The following is a 13348-nucleotide window of genomic DNA, read 5'->3' as shown; positions in this document are numbered from 1 at the left end:
TGAGCTTGCTCCACCCCTCCGCAGCGTACCAGGCAGCTATTGTTGGACTTATGAGAATCCAGAAAGATAGAGCACTGATATTTGTGGGGCTGTGAATGGGGTTGTGTAGCTACTTGAACAGCAGCAAGAGCTTTGGGTCCTGGCACCTTTGGGCTGGGTGGCATCCCTGCAGGTTTGAATAGCTGAGCCTGGCTCCAGCTCTCCTCAGCGTCCCAGGTAGCTAGTGTTGGACTTTATGAGCATCCAGAAAGAGAGAGCGCCAGCGTTTGTGGGACTGTGAATGGGGTTGCGTGGCTACTTGAAGAGCAGCAAGAGCTTTTGGTCCTGGCCACTTTGGGGTGGGAGGCATCCCTGGACGTTCGCAATTGCTGAGCCTGGCTACAGCTCTCCTCACCGTCCCAGGCAGATATTTCTAGACTTTAGGAGCCTCCAGAATGAGAGAGCACTGACAATTGTATGGCTGTGAATGGGGTTGCGTGGCTACTTGAAGAGCAGCAAGAGCTTTTGGTCCTGGCACCTTTGGGGTGGGAGGAATCCCTGGACGTTTGCAATTGCTGAGCATGGCTCCACCTCTCCTCAGCATCCCAGGCAGCTAGTGTTGGACTTTGGGAGCATCCAAAAAGACAGAGCACCAGCGTTTGTGGGGCTGTGAATGGGGTTGCGTGGCTACTGGAAGAGCAGCAAGAGCTTTTGGTCCTGGCACCTTTGGGGTGGGAGGAATCCCTGGACGTTCACAAGTGCTGAGCCTGGCTCCAGCTCTCCTCAGAGGCCCAGGCAGATATTGTTAGAGTTTAGGAGCCTCCAGAATGTGAGAGCACTGACAATTGTACGGCTGTGAATGGGGTTGCGTGGCTACTGTAAGAGCAGCAAGAGCTTTTGGTCCTGGCACCTTTGGGGTGGGAGGAATCTCTGGACATTCGCAATAGCTGAGACTGGCTACAGGTCTCCTCAGAGGCACAGGCAGATATTGTTAGACTTCAGGAGGCTCCAGAAACAGAGAGCACTGACAATGTACGGCTCTGAATGGGGTTGCGTGGCTACTTGAAGAGCAGCAAGAGCTTTTGGTCCTGGCACCTTTGGGGTGGGAGGAATCCCTGGACGTTTGCAATTGCTGAGCATGGCTCCACCTCTACTCAGCATCCCAGGCAGCTAGTGTTGGACTTTTTGAGAATCCAGACAGATAGAGTCCCAGCGTTTGTGGGGCTGTGAATGGGGTTGTGTTGCTACCAGAAGAGCAGCAAGAGCTTTTGGTCCTGGCACCTTTCGGGTGGGAGGAATCCCTGGACGTTTGCAATTGCTGCTCCTGATTACAGCTCTCTTCAGAGGCACAGGAGGATATCGTTACAGTTTAGGAGCCTCCAGAAAGAGAGAGAACTGACAATTGTACGGCTGTGAATGGGGTTGCGTGGCTACTTGAAGAGCAGCAAGAGCTTTTGGTCCTGGCCCTCTGGGGTGGGTGGAATCCCTGGACGTTCGCAATTGCTGAGCCTGGCTCCAGCTCCCCTCAGCGTCCCAGGCAGCTAGTGTTGGACTTTATGAGAATCCAGACAGATAGAGTCCCAGCGTTTGTGGGACTGTGAATGGGGTTGCGTGGCTACCTGAAGAGCTGCAAGAGCTTTTGGTCCTGGCACCTTTTGGGTGGGAGGAATCCCTGGACGTTTACAATTGCTGAGCCTTGCTCCATCTCACCTCAGCGTCCCAAACAGCTAGTGTTGCACTTTGGGAGCATCCAAAAAGACAGAGCGCCAGAGTTTTTGGGGCTGTGTATGGGATTGCGTGGCTACTGGAAAAGCAGCAAGAACTTTTGGTCCTGGCTACTTTTGGGTGGGAGGCATCCCTGGACGTTCGCAATTGCTGAGCCTGGCTACAGCTCTCCTCAGAGGCCCAGGCAGATCTAGTTAGACTTTATGAGCCTCCAGAATGAGAGAGCACAGACAATTGTACGTCTGTGAATAGGGTTGCGTGGCTACTTGAAGAGCAGCAAGAGCTTTTGGTCCTGGCACCTTTGGGGTGCGAGGAATCCCTGGACGTTCGCAATTGCTGAGCCTGGCTCCAGCTGCTCTCAGCGTCCCAGGCAGCTAGTGTTGGACTTTATGAGAATCCAGACAGATAGAGTCCCAGCGTTTGTGGGACTGTGAATGGGGTTGCGTGGCTACCTGAAGAGCTGCAAGAGCTTTTGGTCCTGGCACCTTTGGGGTGGGAGGAATCCCTGGACGTTTACAATTGCTGAGCCTTGCTCCATCTCACCTCAGCGTACCAGGCAGCTAGTGTTGGACTTTGGGAGCATCCAAAAAGACAGAGCGCCAGAGTTTTTGGGGCTGTGTATTGGATTGCGTGGCTACTGGAAGAGCAGCAAGAACTTTTGGTCCTGGCTACTTTTGGGTGGGAGGAATCCCTGGACGTTCGCAATTGCTGAGCCTGGCTCCAGCTCTCCTCAGCGTCCCAGGCAGATAGTGTTAGACATTATCAGAATCCAGAAAAATAGAGTGCCATCGTTTGTGGGACCGTGTAATGGGGTTGTGTGGCTACCTGAAGAGCAGCAAGAGCTTTTGGTCCTGGCCTCTTTGGGGTGGGAGGAATCCCTGGACGTTTACAATTGCTGAGCCTTGCTCCACCTCTCCTCAGCGTCCCAGGCAGCTAGTGTTGGAGTTTGGGAGCATCCAAAGAGACAGATCGCCAGAGTTTGTGGGGCTGTGTATGGGATTGCGTGGCTACTGGAAGAGCAGCTAGAGCTTTTGGTCCTGGCCACTTTGGGGTGCGAGGCATCCCTGGAAGTTCGCAATTGCTGAGCCTGGCTCCAGCTCTCCTCAGAGGCCCAGGCAGATCTTGTTAGGCTTTAGGAGCCTCCAGAATGAGAGAGCACAGACAATTGTACGGCTGTGAATGGGGTTGCGTGGCTACCTGAAGAGCAGCAAGATCTTTTGGTCCTGGCCCCTTTGGGCTGGGAGGAATCCCTGGATGTTTCAATTGCTGCTCCTGACTACACCTCTCCTCAGAGGCACAGGCAGATATCTTTACAGTTTAGGAGCCTCCAGAAAGAGAGAGAACTGACAATTGTACGGCTGTGAATGGGGTTGCGTGGCTACTTGAAGAGCTGCAAGAGCTTTTGGTCCTGTCACCTTAGGGGTGAGAGGAATCTCTGGACATTCGCAATAGCTGAGACTGGCTACAGGTCTCCTCAGAGGCCCAGGCAGATATAGTTAGACTTCAGGAGGCTCCAGAAACAGAGAGCACTGACAATGTACGACTCTGAATGGGGTTGCGTGGCTACTTGAAGAGCAGCAAGAGCTTTTGGTCCTGTCAGCTTTGGGGTGGGAGGAATCCCTGGATGTTTGCTATTGCTGAGCCTGGCTCCACCTCTCCTCAGCGTCCCAGGCAGGTAGTGTTGGAGTTTGGGAGCATCCAAAGAGACAGATCGGCAGAGTTTCTGGGGGTGTGTATGGGATTGCGTGGCTACTGGAAGAGCAGCTAGAGCTTTTGGTCCTGGCCCCTTTGGGGTGGGAGGAATCCCTGGACGTTCGCAATTGCTGAGCCTGGCTACAGCTCTCCTCAGAGGCCCAGGCACATATTTTTAGAGTTTAGGAGCCTCCAGAATGTGAGAGCACTGACAATTGTATGGCTGTGAATAGGGTTGCGTGGCTACTGGAAGAGCAGCAAGAGCTTTTGTTCCTGGCACCTTTGGGGTGGGAGGAATCCCTGGACGTTTGCAATTGCTGCTCCTGACTACAGCTCTCCTCAGAGGCCCAGGCAGATATTGTTACAGTTTAGGAGCCTGCAGAAAGAGAGAGCACTGACAATTGTACGGCTGTGAATGGGGTTGCGTGGCTACTGGAAGAGCCGCAAGAGCTTTTGGTCCTGGCTTCTCTGGGGTGGGAGGAATCCCTGGACCTTTTCAATTACTGAGCCTGGCTCCAACTCTCCTCAGCGTCCCAGGCAGTTAGTGTTGGACTTTTTGAGCATCCAGAAATAGAGAGTCCTAGCGTTTGTGGGGCTGTGAATGGGGTTGCATGGCTACTTGAAGAGCAGCAAGAGCTTTTCGTCCTGGCCACTTTTGGGGTGGGAGGAATCCCTGGACGTTTGCAGTTGCTGAGCCTGGCTACAGCTCTCCACAGAGGCCCAGGCAGATATTATTAGAATTCAGGAGCCTCCAGAAATAGAGAGCACAGACAATTGTACGGCTGTGAATGGGATTGCGTGGCTACTGGAAGAGCAGCAAGAGCTTTTGGTCCTGGCCCCTTTGGGGTGGGAGGAATCCCTGGACGATTGCAATTGCTGAGCCTGGCTCCCCCTCTCCTCAGCGTCCCAGGCAGCTAGTGTTGGAGTTTGGGAGCATCCATAAAGACAGATCGCCAGAGTTTGTGGGGCTGTGTATGGGATTGCGTGGCTACTGGAAGAGCAGCTAGAGCTTTTGGTCCAGGCCACTTTGGGGTGGGAGGCATCCCTGGACGTTCGCAATTGCTGAGCCTGGCTACAGCTCTCCTCAGAGGCACAGGCAGATATTGTTAGACTTCAGGAGGCTCCAGAAACAGAGAGCACTGACAATGTACGGCTCTGAATGGGGTTGCTTGGCTACTGGAAGAGCAGCTAGAGCTTTTGGTCCTGGCCACTTTGGGGTGGGAGGCATCCCTGGACGTTCGCAATTGCTGAGCCTAGCTACAGCTCTCCTCAGAGGCCCAGGCAGATCTTGTTAGGCTTTAGGAGCCTCCAGAATGAGAGAGCACTGTCAATTGTATGGCTGTGAATGGGGTTGCGTGGCTACTTGAAGAGCAGCAAGAGCTTTTGGTCCTGGCCACTTTGGGGTGGGAGGAATCTCTGGACATTCGCAATAGCTGAGACTGGCTACAGGTCTCAGCGTCCCAGGCAGCTAGTGTTGGAGTTTATGAGAATCCAGACAGATAGAGTCCCAGCGTTTGTGGGACTGTGAATGGGGTTGCGTGGCTACCTGAAGAGCTGCAAGAGCTTTTGGTCCTGGCACCTTTTGGGTGGGAGGAATCCCTGGACGTTTACAATTGCTGAGCCTTGCTCCATCTCACCTCAGCGTCCCAAACAGCTAGTGTTGGACTTTGGGAGCATCCAAAAAGACAGAGCGCCAGAGTTTTTGGGGCTGTGTATGGGATTGCGTGGCTACTGGAAGAGCAGCAAGAACTTTTGGTCCTGGCTACTTTTGGGTGGGAGGCATCCCTGGACGTTTACAATTGCTGAGCCTGGCTACAGCTCTCCTCAGAGGCCCAGGCAGATCTAGTTAGACTTTATGAGCCTCCAGAATGGGAGAGCACAGACAATTGTACGTCTGTGAATAGGGTTGCGTGGCTACTTGAAGAGCAGCAAGAGCTTTTGGTCCTGGCACCTTTGGGGTGCGAGGAATCCCTGGACGTTCGCAATTGCTGAGCCTGGCTCCAGCTGCTCTCAGCGTCCCAGGCAGCTAGTGTTGGACTTTATGAGAATCCAGACAGATAGAGACCCAGCGTTTGTGGGACTGTGAATGGGGTTGCGTGGCTACCTGAAGAGCAGCAAGAGCTTTTGGCCCTGGCCCCTTTGGGGTGGGAGGAATCCCTGGACGTTTGCAATTGCTGCTCCTGACTACACCTCTCCTCAGAGGCACAGGCACACATCTTTACAGTTTAGGAGCCTCCAGAAAGAGAGAGAACTGACAATTGTACGGCTGTGAATGGGGTTGCGTGGCTACTTGAAGAGCAGCAAGAGCTTTTGGTCCTGGCCCCTTTGGGGTGGGAGGAATCCCTGGACGTTTGCAATTGCTGAGCATGGCTCCAGCTCTCCTCAGCGTCCCAGACAGCTAGTGTTGCACTTTGGGAGCATCCAAAAAGACAGAGCGCCAGAGTTTGTTGGGTTGTGAATGGGGTTGCGTGGCTCCTGGAAGAGCAGCAAGAGATTTTGGTCCTGGCCCCTTTGGGGTGGGAGGCATCCCTGGACGTTCGCAATTGCTGAGCTTGCTCCACTCCTCCTCAGCGTACCAGGCAGCTATTGTTGGACTTTATGAGAATCCAGAAAGATAGAGCACTGATGTTTGTGGGGCTGTGAATGGGGTTGTGTAGCTACTTGAACAGCAGCAAGAGCTTTGGGTCCTGGCACCTTTGGGCTGGGTGGCATCCCTGCAGGTTTGAATAGCTGAGCCTGGCTCCAGCTCTCCTCAGCGTCCCAGGTAGCTAGTGTTGTACTTTATGAGCATTCAGAAAGAGAGAGCGCCAGCTTTTGTGGGACTGTGAATGGGGTTGCGTGGCTACTTGAAGAGCAGCAAGAGCTTTTGGTCCTGGCCACTTTGCGGTGGGAGGCATCCCTGGACGTTCGCAATTGCTGAGCCTGGCTACAGCTCTCCTCACCGTCCCAGGCAGATATTGCTAGACTTTAGGAGCCTCCAGAATGAGAGAGCACTGACAATTGTACGGCTGTGAATGGGGTTGCGTGGCTACTGGAAGAGCAGCAAGAGCTTTTGGTCCTGGCCACTTTGGGGTGGGAGGAATTCCTGGACGTTTGCAATTGCTGAGCCTGGCTCCAGCTCCCCTCAGCGTCCCAGGCAGCTACTGTTGGACTTTATGAGAATCCAGACAGATAGAGTCCCAGCGTTTGTGGGACTGTGAATGGGGTTGTGTGGCTACATGAAGAGCAGCAAGAGCTTTTGGTCCTGGCACCTTTGGGGTGGGAGGAATCGCTGGATGTTTGCAATTGCTGAGCCTGGCTCCAGCTCTCCTCAGCGGCCCACGCAGCTAGTATTGGCCTTTGGGAGAGTCCAGAAAGAGAAAGCTCCAGCGTTTGTAGGGCTGTGAATGGGGTTGCATGGCTACTGGAAGATCAGCAAGAGCTTTTGGTCCTGGCACCTTTGGGGTGGGAGGAATCCCTGGACGTTCGCAAGTGCTGAGCCTGGCTCCAGCTCCCCTCAGCGTCACAGGCTGCTAGTGTTGGATATTATGAAATTACAGGAAGAGAGAGCGCCAGTCCCTGTGCGGCTGTGAATGGGGTTGCTTGGCTACTGGAAGAGCCGCAAGAGCTTTTGGTCCTGGCACCTTTGGGGTGGGAGGAATCCCTGTACGTTTTCATTTGCTGAGTCTGGCTCCAGCTCTCCTCAGCGTCCCAGGCAGATAGTTTTAGACTTTGGGAGCATCCAGAAAGAGAGAGTCCTAGCGTTTGTGGGGCTGTGAATGGGGTTGCATGGCTACTTGAAGAGCAGCATGAGCTTTTGGTCCTGGCCCCTTTGGGGTGGGAGGAATCCCTGGACGTTTGCAATATATGCTCCTGATTACAGCTCTCTTCAGAGGCACAGGCAGATATCGTTACAGTTTAGGAGCCTCCAGAATGAGAGAGAACTGACAATTGTACGTCTGTGAATGGGGTTGCGTGGCTACTTGAAGAGCAGCAAGAGCTTTTGGTCCTGGCCCCTTTGGGGTGGCAGGAATCCCTGGACGTTTTCAATTGCTGAGCCTGGCTCCAGCTCCCCTCAGCGTCACAGGCTGCTATTGTTGGATATTATGAAATTACAGGAAGAGAGAGCGCCAGTCTCTGTGCGGCTGTGAATGGGGTTGCTTGGCTACTGGAAGAGCCGCAAGAGCTTTTGGTCCTGGCCCCTTTGGGGTGGGAGGAATCCCTGGACGTTTTCAATTGCTGAGCCTGGCTCCAACTCTCCTCATTGTCCCAGGCAGTTAATGTTGGACTTTTTGAGCATCCAGAAAGAGAGAGTCCTAGCGTTTTTCGACTGTGAATGGGGTTGCATGGCTACTTGAAGAGCAGCAAGAGCTTTTCGTCCTGGCCCCTTTGGGGTGGGAGGAATCTCTGGACATTCGCAATAGCTGAGACTGGCTACAGGTCTCAGCGTCCCAGGCAGCTAGTGTTGGAGTTTATGAGAATCCAGACAGATAGAGTCCCAGCGTTTGTGGGACTGTGAATGGGGTTGCGTGGCTACCTGAAGAGCTGCAAGAGCTTTTGGTCCTGGCACCTTTTGGGTGGGAGGAATCCCTGGACGTTTACAATTGCTGAGCCTTGCTCCATCTCACCTCAGCATCCCAAACAGCTAGTGTTGGACTTTGGGAGCATCCAAAAAGACAGAGCGCCAGAGTTTTTGGGGCTGTGTATGGGATTGCGTGGCTACTGGAAGAGCAGCAAGAACTTTTGGTCCTGGCTACTTTTGGGTGGGAGGCATCCCTGGACGTTTACAATTGCTGAGCCTGGCTACAGCTCTCCTCAGAGGCCCAGGCAGATCTAGTTAGACTTTATGAGCCTCCAGAATGGGAGAGCACAGACAATTGTACGTCTGTGAATAGGGTTGCGTGGCTACTTGAAGAGCAGCAAGAGCTTTTGGTCCTGGCACCTTTGGGGTGCGAGGAATCCCTGGACGTTCGCAATTGCTGAGCCTGGCTCCAGCTGCTCTCAGCGTCCCAGGCAGCTAGTGTTGGACTTTATGAGAATCCAGACAGATAGAGACCCAGCGTTTGTGGGACTGTGAATGGGGTTGCGTGGCTACCTGAAGAGCAGCAAGAGCTTTTGGTCCTGGCCCCTTTGGGGTGGGAGGAATCCCTGGACGTTTGCAATTGCTGAGCATGGCTCCAGCTCTCCTCAGCGTCCCAGACAGCTAGTGTTGCACTTTGGGAGCATCCAAAAAGACAGAGCGCCAGAGTTTGTTGGGTTGTGAATGGGGTTGCGTGGCTCCTGGAAGAGCAGCAAGAGATTTTGGTCCTGGCACCTTTGGGGTGGGAGGCATCCCTGGACGTTCGCAATTGCTGAGCTTGCTCCACCCCTCCTCAGCGTACCAGGCAGCTATTGTTGGACTTTATGAGAATCCAGAAAGATAGAGCACTGATGTTTGTGGGGCTGTGAATGGGGTTGTGTAGCTACTTGAACAGCAGCAAGAGCTTTGGGTCCTGGCACCTTTGGGCTGGGTGGCATCCCTGCAGGTTTGAATAGCTGAGCCTGGCTCCAGCTCTCCTCAGCGTCCCAGGTAGCTAGTGTTGGACTTTATGAGCATCCAGAAAGAGAGAGCGCCAGCTTTTGTGGGACTGTGAATGGGGTTGCGTGGCTACTTGAAGAGCAGCAAGAGCTTTTGGTCCTGGCCACTTTGCGGTGGGAGGCATCCCTGGACGTTCGCAATTGCTGAGCCTGGCTACAGCTCTCCTCACCGTCCCAGGCAGATATTGCTAGACTTTAGGAGCCTCCAGAATGAGAGAGCACAGACAATTGTACGGCTGTGAATGGGGTTGCGTGGCTACTGGAAGAGCAGCAAGAGCTTTTGGTCCTGGCCACTTTGGGGTGGGAGGAATTCCTGGACGTTTGCAATTGCTGAGCCTGGCTCCAGCTCCCCTCAGCGTCCCAGGCAGCTACTGTTGGACTTTATGAGAATCCAGACAGATAGAGTCCCAGCGTTTGTGGGACTGTGAATGGGGTTGTGTGGCTACCTGAAGAGCAGCAAGAGCTTTTGGTCCTGGCACCTTTGGGGTGGGAGGAATCGCTGGATGTTTGCAATTGCTGAGCCTGGCTCCAGCTCTCCTCAGCGGCCCACGCAGCTAGTATTGGCCTTTGGGAGAGTCCAGAAAGAGAAAGCTTCAGCGTTTGTAGGGCTGTGAATGGGGTTGCATGGCTACTGGAAGATCAGCAAGAGCTTTTGGTCCTGGCACCTTTGGGGTGGGAGGAATCCCTGGACGTTCGCAAGTGCTGAGCCTGGCTCCAGCTCCCCTCAGCGTCACAGGCTGCTAGTGTTGGATATTATGAAATTACAGGAAGAGAGAGCGCCAGTCCCTGTGCGGCTGTGAATGGGGTTGCTTGGCTACTGGAAGAGCCGCAAGAGCTTTTGGTCCTGGCACCTTTGGGGTGGGAGGAATCCCTGTACGTTTTCATTTGCTGAGTCTGGCTCCAGCTCTCCTCAGCGTCCCAGGCAGATAGTTTTAGACTTTGGGAGCATCCAGAAAGAGAGAGTCCTAGCGTTTGTGGGGCTGTGAATGGGGTTGCTTGGCTACTGGAAGAGCCGCAAGAGCTTTTGGTCCTGGCCCCTTTGGGGTGGGAGGAATCCCTGGACGTTTGCAATTGATGCTCCTGATTACAGCTCTCTTCAGAGGCACAGGCAGATATCGTTACAGTTTAGGAGCCTCCAGAATGAGAGAGAACTGACAATTGTACGTCTGTGAATGGGGTTGCGTGGCTACTGGAAGAGCCGCAAGAGCTTTTGGTCCTGGCCCCTTTGGGGTGGGAGGAATCCCTGGACGTTTTCAATTGCTGAGCCTGGCTCCAACTCTCCTCATCGTCCCAGGCAGTTAATGTTGGACTTTTTGAGCATCCAGAAAGAGAGAGTCCTAGCGTTTTTCGACTGTGAATGGGGTTGCATGGCTACTTGAAGAGCAGCAAGAGCTTTTCGTCCTGGCCCCTTTGGGGTGGGAGGAATCTCTGGACATTCGCAATAGCTGAGACTGGCTACAGGTCTCCTCAGAGGCCCAGGCAGATATTGTTAGACTTCAGGAGGCTCCAGAAACAGAGAGCACTGACAATGTACGGCTCTGAATGGGGTTGCGTGGCTACTTGAAGAGCAGCAAGAGCTTTTGGTCCTGTCAGCTTTGGGGTGGGAGGAATCCCTGGATGTTTGCTATTGCTGAGCCTGGCTCCACCTCTCCTCAGCGTCCCAGGCAGGTAGTGTTGGAGTTTGGGAGCATCCAAAGAGACAGATCGGCAGAGTTTCTGGGGGTGTGTAGGGATTGCGTGGCTACTGGAAGAGCAGCTAGAGCTTTTGGTCCTGGCCCCTTTGGGGTGGGAGGAATCCCTGGACGTTCGCAATTGCTGAGCTTGGCTACAGCTCTCCTCAGAGGCCCAGGCACATATTGTTAGAGTTTAGGAGCCTCCAGAATGTGAGAGCACTGACAATTGTATGGCTGTGAATAGGGTTGCGTGGGTACTGGAAGAGCAGCAAGAGCTTTTGTTCCTGGCACCTTTGGGGTGGGAGGAATCCCTGGACGTTTGCAATTGCTGCTCCTGACTACAGCTCTCCTCAGAGGCCCAGGCAGATATTGTTACAGTTTAGGAGCCTGCAGAAAGAGAGAGCACTGAGAATTGTACGGCTGTGAATGGGGTTGCGTGGCTACTGGAAGAGCCGCAAGAGCTTTTGGTCCTGGCTTCTCTGGGGTGGGAGGAATCCCTGGACCTTTTCAATTACTGAGCCTGGCTCCAACTCTCCTCAGCGTCCCAAGCAGTTAGTGTTGGACTTTTTGAGCATCCAGAAATAGAGAGTCCTAGCGTTTGTGGGGCTGTGAATGGGGTTGCATGGCTACTTGAAGAGCAGCAAGAGCTTTTCGTCCTGGCCACTTTTGGGGTGGGAGGAATCCCTGGACGTTTGCAGTTGCTGAGCCTGGCTCCAACTCTCCTCAGCGTCCCAGGTAGGTAGTCTTGGAGTTTGGGAGCATCCATAAAGACAGATCGCCAGAGTTTGTGGGGGTGTGTATGGGATTGCGTGGCTACTGGAAGAGCAGCTAGAGCTTTTGGTCCTGGCCACTTTGGGGTGGGAGTAATCCCTGGACGTTTGCAATTGCTGCTCCTGATTACAGCTCTCTTCAGAGGCACAGGCAGATCTTGTTAGACTTTAGGAGCCTCCAGAATGAGAGAGCACAGACAATTGTACGGCTGTGAATGGGGTTGCGTGGCTAATGGAAGAGCCGCAAGAGCTTTTGGTCCTGGCCCCTTTGGGGTGGGAGGAATCCCTGGACGTTTGCAGTTGCTGAGCCTGGCTACAGCTCTCCTCAGAGGCACAGGCAGATATTGTTAGACTTCAGGAGGCTCCAGAAACAGAGAGCACTGACAATGTACGGCTCTGAATGGGGTTGCGTGGCTACTGGAAGAGCAGCTAGAGCTTTTGGTCCTGGCCACTTTGGGGTGGGAGGCATCCCTGGACGTTGGCAATTGCTGAGCCTGGCTACAGCTCTCCTCAGAGGCCCAGGCAGATCTTGTTAGGCTTTAGGAGCCTCCAGAATGAGAGAGCACTGTCAATTGTATGGCTGTGAATGGGGTTGCGTGGCTACTTGAAGAGCAGCAAGAGCTTTTGGTCCTGGCCACTTTGGGGTGGGAGGAATCCCTGGACATTCGCAATAGCTGAGACTGGCTACAGGTCTCAGCGTCCCAGGCAGCTAGTGTTGGAGTTTGGGAGCATCCAGAAAGAGAGAGTCCTAGCGTTTGTGGGGCTGTGAATGGGGTTGCGTGGCTCCTTGAAGAGCAGCAAGAGCTTTTCGTCCTGGCCCTTTTGGGGTGGGAGGAATCCCTGGACGTTTGCAGTTGCTGAGCCTGGCTACAGCTCTCCTCACCGTCCCAGGCAGATATTGCTAGACTTTAGGAGCCTCCAGAATGAGAGAGCACTGATAATTGTATGGCTGTGAATGGGGTTGCGTGGCTTCCTGAAGAGCAGCAAGAGCTTTTGGTCCTGGCCCCTTTGGGGTGGGAGAAATCCCTGGACGTTTGCAATTGCTGAGCATGGCTCCACCTCTACTCAGCATCCCAGGCAGCTAGTGTTGGACTTTGGGAGCATCTAAAAAGACAGAGCACCAGCGTTTGTGGGGCTGTGAATGGGGTTGCGTGGCTACTGGAAGAGCAGCAAGAGCTTTTGGTCCTGGCACCTTTGGGGTGGGAGGAATCCCTGGACGTTCGCAAGTGCTGAGCCTGGCTCCAGCTCTCCTCAGAGGCCCAGGCAGATATTGTTAGAGTTTAGGAGCCTCCAGAATGTGAGAGCACTGACAATTGTACGGCTGTGAATGGGGTTGCGTGGCTACTTGAAGAGCTGCAAGAGCTTTTGGTCCTGGCACCTTAGGGGTGAGAGGAATCTCTGGACATTCGCAATAGCTTAGACTGGCTACAGGTCTCCTCAGAGGCACAGGCAGATATTGTTAGACTTCAGGAGGCTCCAGAAACAGAGAGCACTGACAATGTACGACTCTGAATGGGGTTGCGTGGCTACTTGAAGAGCAGCAAGAGCTTTTGGTCCTGTCAGCTTTGGGGTGGGAGGAATCCCTGGATGTTTGCTATTGCTGAGCCTGGCTCCACCTGTCCTCAGCGTCCCAGGCAGCTAGTGTTGGAGTTTGGGAGCATCCAAAGAGACAGATCGGCAGAGTTTCTGGGGGTGTGTATGGGATTGCGTGGCTACTGGAAGAGCAGCTAGAGCTTTTGGTCCTGGCCCCTTTGGGGTGGGAGGAATCCCTGGACGTTCGCAATTGCTGAGCCTGGCTACAGCTCTCCTCAGAGGCCCAGGCACATATTGTTAGAGTTTAGGAGCCTCCAGAATGTGAGAGCACTGACAATTGTATGGCTGTGAATAGGGTTGCGTGGGTACTGGAAGAGCAGCAAGAGCTTTTGTTCCTGGCACCTTTGGGGTGGGAGGAAT

This window comes from Platalea leucorodia (assembly GCF_965183815.1).
Source record: "Platalea leucorodia genome assembly, chromosome: 7".
NCBI lineage: Eukaryota > Metazoa > Chordata > Aves > Pelecaniformes > Threskiornithidae > Platalea > Platalea leucorodia.
Note: the sequence above shows the minus strand (reverse complement) of the source record.